Below are 22,380 nucleotides of genomic sequence, written 5' to 3'. Positions count from 1 at the left end.
TTTGGAGGCATTGTTTCAAAGATTACAGTTACTTAAATGGTGCGATTAATTTGGGTGGGGGGGGGGAGAAAAAGAGTACAGGATGGAAGAGGACGTTTTATTATATGTGGATGGATACAATGGTAATAGTTTCCTAACAGGAGGGCAATGAAGTATGGTCAAGGCCCTCAGAACTCTGCGGAATTATCCGGTGGGGGGGGGGGAAGCACAGTTAGATGCAACTGTCATCCTGTCACCACTGAGGGCAGTTGAAGGACTGAATCAAATTTGCTGCTTTAATTGCTAGGAATAAAGTAACACATTTTACTGAGAGAAGCTGGCAGCGCATCTGTAACCACAAGCCAAATGCCATCAAGCAAAGTATGCACAATCTCTTTTAACCAAAGAGATGATGGGAAGTAACAGATCACCATTTAACCACAGATTTTACCACACATCTGCTCCCAATGTCCTTGATAATTGTTTTTTTTTTTTACACAGTTGTATGCAATTTACCTCAAAAATAAGAACGGAACAAAAGACATTTCCAACGGAAAGGAATGATTTTGAGAAACAAGAACCCGTTGCAAGAAAACGAAAGACTCACGAGTTAATTGTTCAGAAGAGAGAGACAAAATCAAAATAGTGGTATTCCAATCAAACACTACAGCTTTGAAATTGGGTTTCAACCCTCGTAAAATTCTCCTGATCACTTAGTGCAGGGGTAGTCAAACTGCGGCCCTCCAGATGTCCATGGACTACAATTCCCAGAAGCCACTGCAAGCAGTCGCTGGCAGGGGCTTCTGGGAATTGTAGTCCATGGACATCTGGAGGGCCGCAGTTTGACTACCCCTGACTTAGTGGGTTGAAATGACCAAGTCATCCTAGGGCAAGATGGGAAAGCCACAATAAGGACAACATTGTTTTAAGACAAGGTTTTACATTCTCAAAATGTACAGTATGAAAATGTTTAAATGTGACAATCTCCACTAGAGCATGATCATTCCTATGCATAACACAGAGACAATGTTTTTCTGAAGATGTGCTATAGTCTAAATGTGAATAATTTTGGGGACGATTAGTATGCTGTGATCAGTTTGATAATTAAGCATTTCAGTCTTATAAACTTTAACTTGTTATCCAAATGTGCCTTCTTTACTACAATGTTTGTTTTATAGTTTCAATGTTTGTTTTTCCCTCATCTCATAGACGGCATGAATTAAAATACATGTGTTATAGCAGCCTATGGTACAGAAATTTGCATCTCTCTCACAGAAAGCCAAGGCATTTATACTTGTAAATTCAATAAATAAGCCAGTGAGCACAATTTTATATGCAAAGTTATAAAATATTAATTTTATATTTGGAAAATAGCAAAATAGTTTAGTTTTGATTAGAAAGACAGTGTTGCGTACATTTCAAATTTCCCCAGATTTCTATCAAACCCCACTCCCCAATCTAGACCCTTTCCCATATAGATTCAATTTTTTGTGTGGTTTTTATATCTTGTCTCCTTCTAGCCTTGGGGATGGGTGGGGGGAATCATTTGGGTCAGAAACAGGAGGGAAGGAAAAAAAATACATGTTCCTCAGGTAATTCTTCCTCTTGAAAGTCTTCAATACATCCAACCTATAGTAAAATAACCCCAATACTTTTCATAATTTAACAGATTTTTATAATGCATTTTGAGAGTTCTTGAGACAGTTCCTTCTTGGAAAGAATACAGGCAGCTAGGATGTAGGTGAAATGTTGGTTTATTCAGTAAACATATAAAATCTTCAGTGATCCCTTTAAAATCCCTATTTAAGAATTTTACCACAGGTCTCCCCAGTAGAGGCTCAAAGGTTACACATTACGATTTAAGAGAGTACTCCTACTCAGGTATATTCAGCTGGGCTTACTCCCAGGAAAGCGTTCTTAGGATTACACTGTAAATGAACACAATGGCTCGGTCCAGCTTGGCTGGGGAAATGAAACTGGTTTTCCTTCCTGCCTCTACACGGCATTGTGTTACATTTGTTTACCTCCCAGCTTTCCCATGCCTTTACTTCCATCTTCCCTAAACCTGATCTACAACAAAACTTTTTGGAATGATCACAGCAATGACAGGGTGGATGCCAAGTAGACAGGTAAGTGTATATCTTTCATTGTATGACAAACGTTGGCGCCATTTTCCCTGCCTTTCTCCCATGCCTGCCATTTCCTCCGCCATACCACCAGAGGGCTTTTTCTGTGGTAATTAGTAATTGTCACATCATGATTGGCCTCTAGCGATATATCAATTGGCAATAAGAGCCTCCAGGGGTAAAAGTGATTGTGGGGGGCTGAAGTAGGAAAAGTCAGGGAAACCAACCATGTGGAAGCTCTGTTGCTGAGAATGGATTACGTAAAAGCACCCAAATCCTTGGGTGATCTAGGATCCACTGATTCAGCTCACTCCAGGGCCACAGACTTCCAACCCAAAGCCAAGATCCTTTGGGTGTAATCCTTCTGGCTGACACATCTCGCCATGCCTTGGCTAAATACTCACAACAGAGGAGAAACAAGCTCAGCCTCAAGTTCACTCCATGGGAAGAGAGATGTTTCGAAACTTGTTCCTACTCAAAACACTGTGACAACTTACTAAATTTTCATAAATCAGTTCCATTGCAAAAGAGGATTTTTAAAAAGATGCACGTTATTGTTAAAACAGTGCCGCTCTTTAAAAGTCACATTTGGAAAACGACACACAGATTCCAACCACAGAACTGGAAACACAACCTAGCTCAAGGGAAATCAAACCAGTGGTCTGTCCCAGTAACACAACCCTGCTAGATGCACAGCAGTACATCTTCCTGGACTGCTTGCTGGCTGTTCGCAGACCTTCCCATAGTACACTGAAGCACAGACTTCCTGATTACAGCTACTGATACAGCTAAATTAGCAACAGGTGCCGGAAACCTCAAAGAGGGGTTTACTATATAGCCGATTTGTATCAGCTGTTGCTCAGAAAGCTGTAGCAGAAAAAAGCATCGAATAGCCTTCTGCTGCCTCCTCGCCTGATTGGTGCTCTCTTTCCAAGGCTGCAAACCTAAGAACACTTCACCTCAGAGAAAACTCCACTGGATACAGTTTGAGTCCAGTGGCAACTTTAAGAAAAAGGAAGTTTATTTCAAGATATAAGCCGGGCTTTCTCAACCAGGGTGGGAGTTAATTAATTTTTATTTAAAAAACAACAACAACAAACCCACTGTTAAACATTTATCAAGTAATATGACCGTATATTGTCATGTTGACTCCCCTCTCCCTCCATAAATGGCCAGTGATGGGCCTAGAGGGGGTGGGAAGGGGAGGGGCCCCGGTTGGGTGTATCCACAGCTCTGCTTCCCAACCATATTCTTCACAATTGTTCCACTTCTGGGGTTTCTCGAAGCCTGAAGAGTGTTTCCGGGGGTTTTCAATGGTAAAAAAGTTGAGAGAGGCTGGTATAAGCTTTCATGGGCAAGCACACTTCTTCAAATGATGAAGAAGTGGGTTAAAGTTGCCACTGGACTCAGTATGTTTGGCCATGAAAGCTTATACCAGCCTTTCTCAACTTTTTTACCATTGAAACCCCCCACTCAAAGCGGCCTTCCCATTCCTTTCCCCACAACAGACATCCTGTGAGGTAGGTGAGGCTGAGAGAACCCTAATATTACTGAAGAAGAGTTGGTTCTTATATGCACCTTTTCTCTACCCAAAGGAATCTCAAAGCAGCTTACATTTGCCTTCCCTTTCCTCTCCCCACAACAGACACCCTGTGAGGTGGGTGAGGCTGAGAGAGCCCTGATACTCCTGCTCGGTCAGAACAGCTTTATCAGGGCCGTGGCGGGCCCAAAATCACCAAGTTGGTTGCATGTGGGGGAAGTCCAGAATCGAACCCAGCTCGCCAGATCAGAAGTCCGCACTCCTAACCACTAAACCAAACTGGCTCTCAGCTATGCATCTGAATACACTGAATGCCATGAGACTTACTTCTGAGTATCCCTCTATAGGATTGCTCCATTTCTACAGCACATTTTACCACCTCATTCATATAGATCAAAGCATTATTTGCATTTCCCTTAGGACTGTTTGAGTGAAAAAGATTAATCTTCTGAGTCACTGACGCATGCTTTTCCCTTGCTCGTTAGCACAGTACCTTCTCCTGAGAAGTTTTCTTTTTATTGGACCTTTTCCCCACCTGCACATACCCGCCATGCATAATTTCACCCAGAAGTCCCTCCCTTCAATACATTCTCTTTTTAGCTGCTTTTCCTGTAACATGCTAGCCATGTTTAAATGTTACAGTGAATGTATGGACAATCTGTGTACACTGGATGCTCGAATTTTCCTTTTGCATGTAATTAAGGACTTCTCATTTTATGTTTAATGTGTATACACACCTGAATGTGTGATACAAACCCCACGTTTATCCAGGTTCTGGCCCAGTTTATCCAAGTACTGGCCCAATATGGAACCCAGTTTAATTTGTAAAGTGAATGCATGTTGGCTCTTTTTTACAAAACAGATGTCCATATGCTCACTGTAACATGTGAATAACGGCTGTTGTGTTACTTTGTGAGCTGCAGAGATGAGTGAACTAAGAGCATGTCAGTCTTTTTGATTAAAGTTATTTGTATTAGGGCCCTCCTTAGTTTCAAACCTAAACAGGCTTCTAAATGCAATGATTGCAATGAATTTTGAGGTTGTAATTCTGTTGAGGATATTTATCCTAACAGAATTGGTACAAACCTCAAAAATCTTTGATGTTGCCATGAATTTCTTTCATCCTTTAGAGAAGAAAACTTGCTTCAAGGCCTCAATCTCTTGCATGCTTTCTTCAGTTTGATAGTTTTTATGTCTAGACCAGGGCCTGTTTTGCACACATTAGTCAGTGCACTTTCAATGCACTTTAGAAGTAGAATTTCCTGTTCTGTACAGGAAAATCCAACTGCAAAAGCAGACTGAAAGTGCATTATCCTACACATGCAGAATGAGCCCAGGCTTTCTCAACTTTTTTACCATTGAGAAATTCCTGAAATATTATTCAGGCTTTGAGAAACCCCAGAAGTGAGTTGGAAAGCCTAGCTTCATACATGCCTTCCTAGGGTCCTTTCGCTTCCCACCCCCTCCAGGCCCATCATTGGCCATTTTGTGAGGGGGACAGGCTAACATGACCATATATTATCATATCACCTGAAAAATGTTAAACAAAATTTTAATATATTTTTAAAATTAACTCCCACCCATTCAGAAAACCCTTCCAGGGCCATCAAGAAACACTAGGGTTTCATGAAACCCTGGCTGAGAAAGCCTGACCTAGACAGTTAAATCTGAAATACTTTTAATATCATGCTATGTTGCTTTTATGGCTGGCTTCTACAGCTACATATTTACTGGTACTAGATTGAAGTTAATTCAGCATTAACTAATATAATTCTTCCCTTTCTGTTCATTTGTTTAGAAGTTATATAACCAATTGTCAAGCCATGAATAATCCTGCTGCAGTAATTTTACACTGAATTGCTAAATTTGTAAGTATGTAAACAGGAAATGCATATAACCTATTGAAATAATACTGCAGTATGAAATTCGTTTCCTAGAAAACCAGAATCTTTTCTCCCATCAGCTACCTACCAATATCTAAAATATATCTACTTAATGGAATACACAATGGGCCACCATTTTTAGATAGGGAAGGTCAATTTTTGGAGGACTCAGGTTGCTTGGGGGCAGGGGAGACAACAGAAGCATTTCTGCTTCAATAAAATATTTGTGCACGTTTTTCTTAACACAAGGAATAGAAAGGGGAATCTTTATGAGTGGCTTTTGGCAGCCTGGCCAAATCGGCATTTCCCTTTCCAAGTAAGGTGCTCCAGGTTAATGACAACTTATTAAATTTAAACATACCATTATTATAGAAAATGAAAGGAAAACAAACTAGGGGCATGTACATTTATACTGGGTTGTATTCTGTGTCATCCCAACCTGATCTTTCTTGCCCCCTCCCCTGCGCCAGTCACATGACAGGTCATCTACAATACGGAACGGAAAGTAGGCAAATTCATCCCTTTCTGTCAGCCTCACGACCCTGTGCAGAGCCCCGTCTCACAATCAGTTATGTTTGCTACTGAGTGTATATTCAAGAGTACCTTCTATGACCAATTATGCATGGGGCAGGAAATCCGGGGTGGTGGCAGCAGGACAGGCCCCAATTGTGCGCAACGCTGCTACTATCCCAGTCTTGGCCCAGCACAGCGCCCCAGAAGGCCCACGGTAAGGGAACACTGTCGTGCATAATGGGTCTATGAGTAACAAACACATGGTTGCAAAGACATATGCAACATTTACACCATGGAATGACGTGGAATGTATCAACACATGCAGTAGACGGGCTGCAAATGACTCCTTGCTGTCTGCTTGTGCTCGGTGCCCCCTCCTATAGTTTCCAGGCACACAAGATATTGGTGGTAGAAAGTGCTGTCAAGCTGCAGCAGAGTTTTCAAGGAAAGATAAACAGGGCAGGATTTTCATTGCCTCTGTGTAGACACCATGGAAACCCTTGGAGGTGACCCAGTACTTCTTCTGCTTCAGCATTCAGAACTACACTAGCAACATTTCACTATCCACTTTCACAACACTGGATCCAATTCAGTTTACATTTGTAGGAATTTGCCTCAAACGTGGTACTGAAATGTCAGGCTTACCAACTCCAGGCTGGGAAACACCTGGATATTTGGGGTGTGGAGCTTGAGGCAAGTAGGATCTGGGAAGCCTTTGGCAGGCTATGATGCCACAGTGTCCATCTTCCGAAGCAGCCATTTTCTCCTTGGGAACTGATCTCCATTGACTGGAAATCGGTTGTAAACTCAGGAGATCTCCAGCCACCTCCTGGAAGTTGGTAACCTGACGAAAGGTCCCTAATAGGGATCAAGCTCTCTGTTCTATTCCTTGAAATAGCTAATTTATCAGCAAGATATCAGATGTCTGGGAGTCGGCGGGTATCTAAAAGTAGTAAAATGAGAAGCAGTAGTCTTAAAATATCACAGAACTGGATTTCTGGAACAAAAGAAACAACACTAAACGTGGTCTGGTTTTGTCCTGACAGGTCAGAAATTAATGTTATCTTTTGAAATAAAAAACAGCATACGGCATAACCCTCCACACAGACTAATGAGAAAATACAGGATTTCTTTTATTGAATGAAAGTCTTGCAGTTCATTAAGGCTCAAGTGTCGAAAATCTAATAAATTGTGTCCAAAAAGGAAATTTAAACAATTTTCTGTCAGCAAGTGCTGCAGACTTGAGTGGGATAGAACCTCCTTGAAGTTAATTGCAACTCTGCTCTTGCTAATGAAACTTTCCATCCATTAAATCTTAACAGGCATAACTATAAAAATAGCACCAACAATCATGTGCTCTCTCTCTCTCCTTGGAATGTTGCAAGACTTTTTAAAGTAGTAGTTATCATTATACGTGTAAAACTGTCTTTTATCTGTGCTCTCCCCTCCCAAATTCATGGCATTATAAATATTGGATTGCACTTTATGTTCTTTATTTTCCAAGTTTCCGCAGTCTGATGCTTCCTTGTACATTCTCAGGGATTTCTTTTTCTTGCTCATGTTAAGAATTGTTACAGGAGACTGGATTCAAAAAGGCTATAAGAATTTGAGAGATTCTTGCCATTGGCTTCCAAAGCCTCTGGGGCATGTCCGTAATGGCCCCAGAGCTCAGCCAGAGATTATTGGAGCATTATCAATAAGAGATATACAAACCAGCAGAGAAAGGGTGGTCTTATTGTTAAATCAAAATGCTATGAGCCTCATGCCTTAGTTCTTCAATAGATCTCTTTGGGGGCTTTGGTAAGCCTCATATGGTCTACAAGATACTGCTTCCTCGTTACAAAAATCAATATAAAGAAGACAAAAAAAATTCCAGCAAAGCAAACATTCTTACCAATAGTCATAATGAAATCTCATTGCTGTCTTTGAGGGATGTTCCAACATTAAATCGCTTGCAGTTGATGAAGTATCATGAGATCCTGATACTGCAGATCAAATATTCCCAAACTTTGCCCAGCCTGTTTCAATGAGGGTCTCAGAGGGCTGAGGCCCCAAACCTTTTCAGTACCAAAGCCCTATCCTGCAACATGTAATGAATTTCTGAGCAAGTGCCCCACCCCTTCTCTTCACCCTTCAACTCACTGTGTTCATATAGGACTAGGAGTAGGGGCTATGGTTCTAACATACAGGGTACAATTGAAGGCACGGTGGCCTAGATTCCAATTCCCGCCTTTTGAATGCCAGCACTACCACCTTTCCCCCTCTGAGGCATACTGTTCCTCTTATAGAGTGAATTGGAATGCCTCTGAGGGAATCACAGAATGACTTTCTGCTGGTATAATAGTATAATGGCAGAAGTGAGAGGGGCCGCCCTGAACAAGGGATACATTGACCTCCCATTGGTGGACGAGGGACTACAAACAGAAAGGGTCTTTCCATTCACCCATCGGTGTATGATAGTACAGGGAAGGAGAGAAAAAACACAGTCACATTTATGCATGCAATATGGAACTATCATAAAAGAAAACTCAAAGCAAAGCAAGTTTACATTACTGCGAAGAAATGATGTAGAAAAGGCGCACTCCCTGCTATGAGGGATGAGGGCCATGCCAAATCAAAAATACAATGGTCAGGCTTCCGTGGGGGAAATGGTGCCACATGCAGAAACGGGGGGGGGGGGGAAATACATGTTTTTTTGCAATGTATTTACAAGGTTTTCCCCAGTGCATAATACCCCCTAGAGTATTTTGAATGCAAGTACGATTTTTAAAATGCTTTGAAGCAAAGGTGCTATTTATTCACAATGTGCTCATAGAACCAGGGATAGATACTCTAGGTAAAGATATGTAAGTTGATATGGCAGATGGCTGTAGGCTTGACCATTAGCATGTATCCCAATAAAGGTATAGGCCTACATTTGGCAAGGTAAAATGTGAATCAGGCTGCAGACTCCCAACACATTGAAATGATTGTACCACTCAGATTGGGGGGAGGGGAGGATCACAATTTAATTTTCATGGGGGAACAGAAAAGTTTTAACTTGTGTAAGTTTCTGGCCCTAACCTGGGTGGCCCCAAGCTAGCATGATCTTGTTAGATCTCAGAAGCTAAGCAGGGTTGGCCCTGGTTAGTATTTGAATGGGAGACCTCCAAGGAAATCTAGGGTCGGGACAGAGAGGCTGGCTATGACAAACCATCTCTGAGTGTTTCTAGCCTTGAAAAAACCCTACAGCAGTGGTCCCCAACCTGCGGCCGTGGCCCGGTGCCGGGCCACGAAGGCCATGGCGCCGGGCCACGGCTCCCGCTCCCCGCCCCCCCCGCAGTAAAAAACTTCTTACTGCGGGAGGGCGGGGAGAGAAAATCAGGGCCGGGCCGCGCATCGCGCATGCGGGCGCGGCCCGTGCGGGCGCGGCCCAATGCGTGGGCGCAGCCCGATGCCCTGCCGGTCCCCAGCCTCAGAATGGTTGGGGACCACTGCCCTACAGGATCACCATAGGTTGGCAACAACCTGATGGCACTTTACACAAATAAAGTTTGAGATTTGATACAAACCAACCTGACACCACATCGGCCTCTGTGCATAGACCAGTTCTGCCCAGTGGGAGAAGGATCACCAACACTTGTCTATGAGTGGGCAGACTTTCCCTTCCCCGTTCATTTAACACCACCCTTACTGGAGAAGATTGTGTTTCGACTAAGGGCGTTATCTTCTGAGGCTAAGCACAATTACTCCTCTCGCTATTCATTTTTCTCCCAATTTACCCCAAGCCAGTATCCTAGAGATAGGTTTGTTCACAAAAGTTAATATAAAGTTCCTAATTGAACTGACTGTTCATGTGTGCCTATTGATTTATAGCTTCTCCATAGATCCCAAGAACACCAAGTTATTTCTCTTGAAGCCAATGGCATTCCTCCTGGGCATTCAAGACGAGATGTTAATGAGCAAAGGATACGGTGTTACATTACACCTTCATTCAAACCAGAGCCAAACTCGAGATCATTTTGATGCAAAATATTAATACTTGGCTCTCACTTCTTCTGACATAAACTTAATTAGGCACACAAAAGAAAGTAACACTGCTGCCAGACTTTGCTTAATATATTTGCTAATATTTCTGTCTGGCACTAGCGGGACATTAGTACATTTCTGCATGACCCCTGACTGACTTATGAAAACATCTGTGAACAGCTTTGCGTCGGTGAAGTTTTTCAGATCGTCTCTCTCTCTCTCTCTCTCTCTTTCACTTGCTCACACACAGAGTGACTTTCTACCAATCTTGGCTCCAAAACATACAATAATGTACTTTCCATGTTTGAGGGTGTGTATTTTTTTAAAGTCTACAATATTAAGGCAAGTAAAACACATCTTAAAACCGAGTTCCACTCATATGATACATTTCTAAATTGGAAATTGGTAAAAGGGAAATGATGGGAAATTATTACATTGTTGGCCCACAACCTTTATTTATTGATTATTTGATTTCTATAATTGCCCCTCCCAGCATCGCTGGCTAGGGGAGATTTGCAGCATTTCAAACCATGCAAATGTTACATTGTCCATAATATAACAATAACATTCAGCAAAATTCAGTAGCAAGCATAGACCAGTCAAACCAACTAATATCTATTAAAGCTTCTGGTGTCCTGCCAGCTAATTGCTTCTTGCAATCAGGGAGGAGCCTTTAATTCAGAGAACCAGGTTTAATTCCCCACTCATCCACACGCAGCCAGCTGGGTGACCTTGGGCCAGTCATAACTCTTTCAGAACTCTTTCCGCTCCGCCTACCTCACACTGACCTGTTCCGCACAAGGGATTTGGCCACAATCACCATCTGTTTGAGCGTGGGGCTAATTCCCACTTCCAGACAGAACTGGGCCCCATCTGGGGCGGTCCCAGGCCTGGCCCAATTCAGAACCTCAGTTGGCAGGCAGCAAGGGAATGTGGGTAAATCCACATTCCCGTTTTTGCTGCGGGACGCAACAAGGTGTAAGTCAGCACTGAGCCATAAAAGGGGTGTGCTTTTCCCGCCCTTGCAACCACCCCTTGAGATTCACTTCCGCCAGCTCCTGCTTGCTGCCTTTCTGGCTTCTGCCACCACCAAACAGAGCCTGACTTGGCTTCCCACTGCCCTTGCCCACCAAAACTCCTTTAAAAAAAATTGAGAAAATGCTTTGCTACACTGTGGAGAGGCAGGAGGCATTTCCCCCCATTTTTTCTAGAAAAACTCCTTCTACGAAGATGGAAAGAATTATCCATGCTGCCCCACAGTGTGGCAGAGACTACCTGACCCTGAGAAGTGCTGCAGGCAGCGTGGGTCATTTTTTCCATCTTTGGAGAAGGAGTCTTTCTAGAAAAAAATAGACAAAAGGCTCCATGTGCCTCCACCATGCTGCAGGCTGGCGTGGGGCATTTTTTCCCATTTTCTTAGAAGGAGATTTTCTTTAACCAGTTGAGAAAATGCCACTGCACTGTGCTGCAGGACCGCATGGAACATTTTTTTCCCTATTTTTCCCACATTAAAAAAAAAAAAACATTGTTTATTTAAACATTATTTTAACATTTCTTTTATTTTAAAAAGGTTTCGTGCTTGGAGGGGAGTGCTCAAAGGCGAGAAAATGGTGCTGGAGACTGACAAGGAGTTTGCACCATGTGACAATGATGAACAAGCCAAAAAAAAGGGGGGGGGAATACTGGTGGGAATGATGTATAGGAGCGTGAAATAATATATTTTTAATTATTGTTCTGTAAAGAAAAGCTTAGCATACCAAACTGTTTTGTAAAAGAGGGCCCAGAAAACGTATCCCTGTTCTTCATTGTATTTTGGAATGTTACCAAGGCTGATATATTCTGTTCTCAAGGCCAGAGACAGTTGTTTATATCATGCTATTGTTTATGTTACCAGAGGATTGAGAAAGAATGGGAAATTGCCTTTTGTAACCTTTTTCCGGTGACTTAGCATAATGGCAATGGGTGGTCCTGTGGGATGTGCAAGGGGTGGAGGCCCCAGGTTATTGGTTTGACCCAAAAAGCATCATCTTTCCCTCCCTTCAATGGAATATTATAAAGCCTCATGCAATCCTTTGTTCGACACAAAGGCTTTTTTGGGACAACCCCCCTGTGTCATTTTGTTCTGTGTCATTTTGTTATTAAAAGGTTTTCCAGTCTAGTGGTCACTCTGTTTGGGTGCTGCACACCAGGCAAATGATTCCAAAATGCCCAGGCCAGGCCTTGGGCTATCAGGAAGTTTCCACTTCTTGCCCACAGGTTACCTTGTGCAGGAGCAAACATTTGGGGCAGGTATGGGGTGAAGCAGGGCAAATGCTCTTTGTGTGGTCATGAGACGAATCGGAGCAACTAGCAAAAACCAGGCGGCAGTGCGGCATAATGCCTCCCGTGCAGTAGAGGTCACGGTGTCTGTTGTGGGAAGAGGAAGGGTAGGTATGCCACTTTTGAGACTCCTTCAGATAGTAAAAAGCGGGGTACACAAAACACAGCTCTTCTTCCTCCTACTTTCTAGTGATCTCTATATGTTGTTCATAACGTATTGCAATTCATGTCAATTCCGTACCCCACCGCACAGCCAACGCCTGTCTCCTGCCTCCTGCCCTTCCTGGGGGACATGATGAGGGGCATTTTGAGCTGCAGTGGGAGGGCGAGCCAAGGAAACTGACAAAAAGAGATTTGACTGGCAACAATTTATACTCCGAAAACCTTATTGGTTTTGTTTTTGTTTTTTGGTGCTAACAGACTCGACTCCTGATCTCTCCAGCTGACAACAATCTCCTCTATCAGCAGGGGTTTTGCTTGGGATCCAACCCATGATCTAGTTCTGGAGAGAAAGCATCAACCCTAACTTAGAGCTCCCAACAAGTCAATTTGTATCAGCTGCTGCCATCAGCATCCAGCTCACACGTTACTCTACCTGCATGAGGTAAAACTGAAGAAAAGACAAATAGGCTAGCGGGCCCGAGGCAGTGCTTGCATTTTGGCACTCAGTTGCAGCTGCCTATAACCTTTCACACTTCCGTTTTGTTTCTGGACAGCAAGAAAACCATTTTTCAGCGTTTCGACGCGAAGGCATCTTCCCTGACGGACACGCATTGTGTACGGCCAACGTTTCGCGAGCGTCTCGATTCCGTCGGAGGCGAGTCCATTTTCCTGCGGAATGCCATCACTAATTGCAATCGCCGGGTGCAATTTGTCAGCTCCAGGCCTGTCTCGCTCTTTGTTTTACTTCCACGGCATCCGTTTCGTTGGCACTGAAGATCGGTTCCCATGTGTAATATTTTTATGGCTTCTCATCTATTTATAATTGCTTCTTGAGAAGTAGAAAATTGTGTTTGTGCCCTACTTTTTCCAACCTACATTATCCCTCTGACTGAAGTAATAACCTGTCATGCTTAAACAATTAGTGTAATGCAGAGGACACAGGGGCCTACTGCAAGCTGCTAATGGAACATCAAACGTGGCTTTAGAAAGCCTGATAAAAATATGCTTCATAAGCCCAAGCCTAGACATTAGTAAACTATCCCTGTGCATCCATCTCCCCTCTTCTTCCTTTTTCCTCTTTTCCCCGAGACTCTTAAAAGGGTTATTTTTTTCCCCCTAGTCATTGCTAAATTTTACATTTGTTAGAAATTATACTTATCCTACAATCAGGGCTTCTCACTATTTTGGCTGAGATGTAGACTGCAACTATCCCAGCAAATCTTAACTGGAGTTGCCAATTTTTTTCATTTTAAAAGACTGGCCGCTTGGCCAAGACTAGCTAAGGGGGTTGAATGGGTTGAGGAGAATGATCTGGGGCTTGTCATTTCATTCTGGCTTTAGCTGGAAATTATTTCTAACCATTATTGCTTGAGTCCTTGAACCAAGAGGAAAGCCAGTGCCAGGAACCGACTCCGGTCCTGACACAACCCCACCCGGTCTGCTTGAGAGGAAGACAGCTGGGCCCGGATTCACCCATGCTAGGAAGGCTGAGAGAGGCAGGTGGCACGGACCCAAGCAGATCGCTCTGACACAGCCAAGAACAAGGCTGGAAGCCAGGCTGCAGCGGGGAGGGGACGGTCAGAAGGAAGGTCAGAATGGGAGGGACCAAGAGGGAGCCCAAAGGGAAGGAACAGGGCAGGGAAACAAGCAGCAAGGGGAAGAGGAGGGGAAGGCTCCCCTTTTTCCTATACTCTCCCAGCAGGAGCAGGTGGAAGGAGCCTGGAGACAGGTTGGGTGGGGGTGGGGCCAGGGAATCCCATACAATGGAGGGAAGAAATACACTGAGGTGATGATGCCTCACAGCAGGGAATGAATGAATGAATGAATGAATGAATGAATGAATGAATGAATGAATGAATGAATGAATGGAGGGAGGGAGGGAGGGAGGGAGGGAGGGAGAGACAAAGAAAGAAGGAAAGAAAGAAAGAAAGAAAGAAAGAAAGAAAGAAAGAAAGAAAGAAAGAAAGAAAGAAAGAAAGAAAGAAAGAAAGAAAGAAAGAAAGAAAGAACTAGGATAGCGACTGGGTACTAAGCCCAGTAGTCACTGCACAGTGTCACATGGTCTACTCAAGGGGTGGCAGAGGCTCATGGGAATTATAGTCCATTGACATCTGGAGAGCCACCGTTTGGCCACCCCAGCCTACTCGGACTCAGATGTAGTGCTGATGACAATGAATGCAAGTCTCCTTGGGCCAGGTACAGACTCTCAGTGTAACTTGCTTCACAGAGTTTTACAAAGACAAAATGAAGGACAGGAGAATGATGGAAGCCACTTTGGGCCCACAGTGAGGTGGGACATAAATGAAGAAAATAAATCAACCTAGTAGAATCTGGATGACAGCAAAGGGAAGGCAGACCTCCCCATTTTTTTCAGACCTGAATATCAGTCCCCTGACCCCATATAATGCTGCCCATTGGCAAGCTCTAGCCAGCTGGTTTTCTGCTGCTCTAGAGGGCAGCTAAATTTAAGTGATAGATGTTGGTCACACTTTAGAAGAATCTTTCTAAGCACAGTTTGCCAATGGAAGCTGATCAATGGCATCAAGGGTACAGGTGAGATTTTGCTAGCTAGCCTCCAAGCATGATGACGCCTGCCTTGTGCTATCCCATACCATCCCCTTGCCTCTACAGGAACCAATTCATGCCCTCCTGACCCACCAGCGGCATCCTTTCCCTCTGGGTCACCCTCTCAGTGGCAGCTGAGCGAGGCATTCATCCTGCTGCTATTGAATGAGGCCTGATCTCCCTAAACTTCAGCAGGAAGCAGAGTTCTGAAGTGGAATGGGTTCTACCTCGTCATACTGCAGGTGAGCAGAGTTCTCTTTTTAATTCTCCCAGGTGTTAAATCTCCATACCAATAAACAAGGAGCGTGTTAGGGAGAAAGTAGAGTTCTTGGCATTCTGTGCTGGTTTCTCACTTACAGGGAATTACTGATGAAAGGGAATTTTAAAAATATAGAATGCTTTCCATTTCAGTCTGAGGTGGTAGTCCATTCTGTCACCTCAGCACGCTGCTACTTCTTTACCACCTTGTTCTTCTGCATGTCTAGCCTAGGCCTGATTTCCGTTATATCACCATTACCAGAACACTTTTTAAAAGAAATTATAAAATGTGTGGATTCAGTAAGACACAGACACTCAGCTCCAACCACCAAGCAACTGTACTGGAACAACAAGAAGAGTCGATTCTTATATGCTGCTTTTCTCTACCTGAAAGAGTCTCAAAGCGGCTTACAATCACCCTCCCTTTCCTCTCCCCACAACAGACACCCTGTGAGGTGGGTGAGGCTGAGAGAGCCCTCAGAATACTGCTCGGTCAGAACAGCTTTATCAGTGCTGTGGAGAGCCCAAGGTCATCCAGCTGGCTGCATGTGGGGGAGCAGGGAATCAAACCTGGATTGCCAGATTAGAAGTCCGTGCTCCTAATCACTACACCAAGCTGGCTCTCAGAAAACACTGAACACAGATAACCAGAACTGGGGAACTTATATTCACATTCACAACTCCCACCAAGATGTGTGATTGGCCATTAATGGAGGCCCATGATTGGACCTTAAGTCTATTCATTGATTGGCTGCAAGCTGGAAACCAGCAAATCCCAAACACAGGTTTAGGATCTCTGTTCCCCTAAATAACCACAAACACAACAGAAATCATGTATCTAAATCTATCGCAGTGGAAGCTATTGTCTGTAAAAATCAGCACCGGAACCTTTTGAAGTCTATGTGCTAGAGTTTGCCGACATGGCTTGGGATCAGCTGAAGGGATTGCTTCTCCCTTAAGAACCCACCTAACCTTCTGAGAATAGGGTGGTGGCAGCTCAGGACGGTGCCTTCTCAGTCACAGCCCCCAAAATGTTGGAATTCTCTCCCCGTTGCCTTCTATTCCTGTCTTCTCAGGGTGAAGACTTGTATTTGGCTTACTCTCAGTGATGCCTCCTTTTTGCTGTTTTTAATCGTTGTTTTTAATGTATGTGTATCTTACTGCATTGCATGTGTACTTTCTTTTTAATTGTTTAAGTGATGTGTTTTTGTCTGTGTTTTAATGGTTATTAATATGTGTTTTTATCATATGTTTTCTTAACTTGCTAGCTGTCTGGTGTCCCTTATGAGGGCACTAAGGAGAAATAGACATTTGGTAAATAAACAAACAAACAAGTAAATGTATAGGGCAAGGTGAGATATTAACCATAATGATATTATAGTAACAAAAGAAATTCTTGGGTATCTGAATAAGCAAGAATGGTAAAGGATTTTTTTTTTGGCTACATCCCAAATTTACTCCCTTGTAATTCCGTGAATGTTAACGTATTCAATCCAGAGTCTGCAGGCTGCTCAATTCAGCAAGTATTGAACAAGACAATGTGGTTTCAAGTTCTGATGACTATGCTCCAAGGAGGTTAAATAGTTTAAACGGAATAGAAAAATAATTTCAAGTCCTGTGATGAAAAACGTGTCTTGGATATTTCCTAACACACATCTACCCAGAAATCAGTTCCACTGAGAAGAAAGCGGCTTCCTTCCAAATAAATGCATTTAAGTTTTGGCATGGGGTGTATGTTAGGCCGTTTCCCACCAGACTGCTGGTTAACACCAGCTGCATATTGATGCTCAGCCAACCAAGATCCCTGCAATGAATTGTTTTGCACTGGCTACATCCTGGTGGGTAGTCAACACAGGGGATCCACTTCTGGATCTTGGAGTGCCAGAATTTGTATAGGAAGAGGGCATAGCATCCTACTATTCCACACTAGTGCTTACTGATGTTCTTCACTGCCCCTTCCCTTCTTGGGACACCTCTGAATGATGGCAGCAAGATATAAATATCCAATCTGCAAATCAACATAGACCTCCTATCTGGACGTACAGGTATGTGTGTAAATCTCATATGCCTTATGACAACCCTTAAGGCACTGGGATCACAATATGGTACATCGAATGATTCCAATGTAATAAACAGAGGTCCAAGGAGTCTTCAGTTAATTCTTTAATAAGCAAAAAATCATTCCCAGCGCATTTTGCTGCGTAGCTATATCAAGGGACACCAAATTTCAAATTGTTTTCAACAATTTCCTACCCTAAGGCGTTCCAGACACAGGAGTCACTGTTTGAAGGATTTTCTTTGGTGGGCTGTAATGGTATTCAGGTGAAAAACCATATATACCAGATTCTCTGTTGAAAGATTGTTCTACTAAACTGAAGTTTCCAGTTGAAAACAATTTGAAATTTGATGTCCCTTGACAAAGCCACGCAGTGAAATACATTGGGACTGATTAAGAATTCTGCTTATTAAAGAATTAACCGAAGATTTGAAGACTCCTTGGACTTTTGTTAATTACACTGGAATAATTTTATGCACCATATTGGGGCCCCAGTGCCTTATTGCTTGTTTGGTCCTTCACTGGGGCCCCCCTTGCTATTTTATTCTTGCTTATGACAATCCTAGGAAGGGGCTTTCAAGACTGGTTTGCCAGTGCATTTTTTTGCAGTCTTCCTTGATGGTCTCCATGCAAGTACCAACCTTGCTTAGCTTCTGAGAGCTGATCAGATCAGGCTGTACGATGCCACTTTCCTTCCATCAAGATAGATTTGAATTAAATAGTCTTCCTATCTGTAATTCAGATTTCACCACCTTTTCTTTTTTAGAAGCTCCCATTTACTTTTCTCCACCACTTTCCCATTCCAAGGCATAAGACCTTTGTAAAGAGAGCCAGCTTGGTGTAGTGATTAGGAATTTGAACTTCTAATCTGGCAACCCAGGTTTGATTCCGCACTCCCCCACATGCAGCCAACATCATCTGCAGGGCCCCTGCTCCCTCCCTCCTAAAAAATCCACCCATGTGTTCTGCTCTGGACCTGTTTGCATTGTTACAGTTTGCATCTGTGTTACAGTGTAATGTTAATATTATTACTGTTGTATAAAGTTGTTGTGTAAACTAAGTTCTATGTACCATTTCTACGTTTTATGTAAATCACCCTGAGCCTCAGGGGAGGGTGGTATATAAATATAAATAAATAAATAACACACTTTGGGGGATGTAAGGGAAAAGGCAGTTCTCTAGATATGCTGGCCCCTGACAGCTTAGGGCTTTGAAGGTTAATACCAAACCTTGAACCTGTTCCTGTCTCCAATCTGGAGCCAATGCAGCTGGGCAAGCACCGGTGTCATATGGGCCCCCCACTGGGTCCTAGGAAAGAGGACCAGTTGGAGTTTCTGGAGTGGTCTTAGGGAAAGCCCTGAGTAGAGCAAGTTGCAAAAGTCTAATCTAGAGGTGACTGTTGCATGGATCACTTTGTTCACTTTGTTCAGGTTGGACAAGCTGGCATGACATGAGAATATGACTACCAATTCTCCACACAGTGAAGGGTAAGCAAACTGACTCAGGTTACAAGAACCTTTAGAGGAGCCTAAGTGGCACAGAGTGGTAAGGCAGCAGACATGCAGTCTGAAAGCTCTGCCCATGAGGCTGGGAGTTAAATCCCAGCAGCCGGCTCAAGGTTGACTCAGCCTTCCATCCTTCCGAGGTCGGTAAAATGAGTACCCAGCTTGCTGGGGGGTAAACGGTAATGACTGGGGAAGGCACTGGCAAACTACCCTGTATTGAGTCTGCCATGAAAACGCTGGAGGGCGTCACCCCAAGGGTCAGACATGACCCGGTGCTTGCACAGGGAATACCTTTACCTTTAGCTTAAGTTCAAAGAAAGGGCATGCACATTTCACAATCAAAATTACTTGCCTGGATCAAATTAATCACATCAGTAATAATACCACCCAAAATACTGAGTTTTGCTCTGGTTCAGCCTTTCTCAACTTTTTGGCTGTTGGAAAACCCCAAACATGGTGCAATCAGAATCAGACCCAAAGGGTAGGAGTGGGGAATGAATTATTGTGCCTCTGTAGTCTTCCTTGTGGAGTGCCTCGGGGCGGGGGGGTGTTCTCCCCCATTCTTTTTAACATCTTTATGTGCTCTCTGGCCCAGCTGGTTTGGAGCTTTGGGCTGGGTTGCCATAAATATGCCAATGACACCCAGCTCTATCTCCTCAAGGACAACCACCTCCAAGATAGAGGGCTTATGGCTGGATAGAAAGGGGGCAGAACAGGAAATGTGCTTGCCCGTACTGGCTGGGACGCAACTGATCACCACACCTTAGGCCAGGAATTTGGGAGTGACCTTGGATGCCTCGCTGACCACGGAGGCACAGGTCAAGAAAGTAGCCCGGCCAGGTGTTATTCACCCCAAGAAAGGCAAGGCAAGTCTACTAGAGCCCTATCTGTCCTCTGACCACCTAGCCATGGTGATATATGCAGTCACCTCCAGAATAGACTTCTGTAACTCGCTCTACACAGGCCTGCCCTTGTCCCTGACCTGGAAATTGCAGCTGGTGCAAAATGCAGCTGCTAGGGTCCTCACAAGAACATCTTGGAGGGCCCATAACCAGCCTGTGCTGAGGCAGCTGCATTGGTTGCCAGTTGCTGTCCGGATCTGGGTCCAGGTTTTGGTTTTGGCCTTTAAGGCCCTTCACAGTCTGGGACCCACATATCTGAGGGACCGTTTGTGCTCTATGCCCCCCGCATGTCTTTGCACTCTGCAGGTACCAACTTGTTGGTCATTCCCAGCCCCAGGGAAGCTCATTTGGCCTCAACCTGGGCCAGACCTTTTCGGTCTTCGCCCTAACCAGGGGGAATGAACTCCCAGGAGAGCTGCGGGCCTTGTGGAAGCTGTCAGCTTTTCACAGGGCCTGTAAGACAGAGCTCTCCTGCCAGGTCTATGGCTGATGCTGGTGTAGAAGGAAGATCTGGTCAGCCCCCCCCCCCCTCAGGAAGGTACATCACCCATTAGAACATCTTGGGTGACGATTGCTTGACACAGTCTTCTGCCACCCAGTGGCAGGCATACCATTATGGGGAAGGATTGTTTTTACCGCTATGTTGGTTTTTGTACTGTTCTGTATTGTTTTAATGGGGGTTTTTATCTTGTAACCCACGAACCAGCGTGCTGAGAGTGGCGGGTAAGAAATATTATTATTATTATTATTATTATTATTATTATTATTATTATTATTATTATTATTATTATTATTATTATTATTATTATTATTATTATTATTATTATTATTAATAATAATAATAATAATAATGGTGAATGTGATTGGGAAGCATAGCTGTGTACATGACCACCTGGGGCCTCTCCCCTTCCTTTGTGCCCTTTAGGCCTATCATTGGCCATGTTGGTGGGTGGGTCAACATGACCATCTATGGCCATGTCAGCCAATAAATGTTTAACAAATTTCAAAAACATATTTAAAATAATTAACTCTCACCCATTCGGGAAACCCTTCCAGGGTCATCGAGAAACCCTGGCTGAAAAAGTCAATGGTCTTTTTCAGTCCACAGGTCTACAATCTTTTTTAGTCTGTGGGCACCTTGGGAATTCTAGCACAGAGTGGGAGGCACACCACAAAATGGTTGCTGCAGGAGGAGGAGCCAACCACAAAATGGCTGCTGCAAGAGGCAGAGCCACACACATAGAGGAAGCCTAGGTGCAGAGGAGAAGAGCAGTAATTTTTAAAAAATACACTGGGAAAGAGGAGCAAGTGAGAATCAAACCAGCAACATGGTGGCAGTGCTACCAAAACAATATCACTTTAATTTGCACACTTAGTCAACCAGAAGCTCTGCTGGGCCAGAACCCCACTTGGCTCCACCCTCGTCCTAAATTCATTTGGTGAGTGCCAAGAAAAGTGTTGGTGAGTGCATCAGTTCAGTACACGATAAAATTATATCACTTTTACAATGCAGACAATGAAAAGTGAGGCAGAAGCCACCAAAATGAAAAGGCACGTGGCCTTGAGGCTGCAGTAAACAGGGGAATTAGGCAGCATTGAGAGAAAAACCTGATGGATCCAATCCAATGATTTTCAGAGTCTCAAAGAAAGCCCGACAGTGTGATTCCTGGAATGCCATGACTGTTTTCCTGTCATAACTGACTGAGTTCCCTATACCCATCCTTGAGTTTAAAGCCATGACTGGTAGCAATACAATAATTAAACATTAAAGGCATGTAAGCCAGCCAGGGTGGTTCTAAGAACATTCCCCCCCCCTTTTTTTTTTACAGTCATGATTATTCTTATTTAGAAAAGCCAAGGGTCAACCTGACCTTATTTGCTTATGCTTTTCATTAGGCATACGCCTCCTGCAGAACCCGCACTTCCTAGTACTTCCCTCCCAATTCACAGAGGATTTATGCTTCACGTCTGCATGTATTAAGAATGCAGCCATAGCAACTCCTAGCATTAATGAACTATTTGCTTATGCAGTAATAATTAACTTCCATTACATTACTTTGTGTGATTACTTTCTTAATTGCCTGAATTATGCATCCATTTAATATTTAATAACCATTCTCAGAAAATCAGACACGGCTAAAAAAAAAAAATGGCTCACAGTTTCCTTGCCATAATTAAGCTAACAAGAACAAATGAAACTTTTTTTTTTAAACGAAAGCCTTGTGTTTACATCCTTGCATACCGAACAAGATTTTAAATTAGCTATTTATTAACTCTAAATTTAAGACCAAACAGTGTATTTTTCACCAATGCCAGGGGAAATAAACCTAGATGGTACCTGATATCACCAACTGAATTAAGTGTCATGCATTTTCTTTGGAAGTTACAGATTATTCATTAGCATTAACACACGATGAAACAAGGGGGAAATGTCTTTGAGATTTCCCTTAAAAAAAAAAAAGTCATCGTTTATCGTATTTGCTTCAAAACATTCAAGACTGATTTATAAGTTCACTTAAAAAAAAAAAAACCCACACACATGCATAATGAAAATTCATAACACA

General features: G+C 43.4%; 1 long non-coding RNA gene across 1 annotated transcript; it reads left to right on the top strand.

The window, feature by feature from the left end:
• Positions 1–242: 242 nt before the first annotated feature.
• LOC143828635 (uncharacterized) lies at positions 243–13,226 on the top strand. Its single transcript, XR_013227779.1, has 5 exons — positions 243–360; positions 481–627; positions 5,444–5,513; positions 12,789–12,972; positions 13,085–13,226. It is a non-coding gene; the product is annotated as an uncharacterized LOC143828635 (long non-coding RNA).
• Positions 13,227–22,380: the final 9,154 nt, after the last annotated feature.

Source organism: Paroedura picta, chromosome 2, assembly GCF_049243985.1.
Source record: "Paroedura picta isolate Pp20150507F chromosome 2, Ppicta_v3.0, whole genome shotgun sequence".
NCBI lineage: Eukaryota > Metazoa > Chordata > Lepidosauria > Squamata > Gekkonidae > Paroedura > Paroedura picta.
This window is presented reverse-complemented; position numbering and strand designations above follow the sequence as displayed.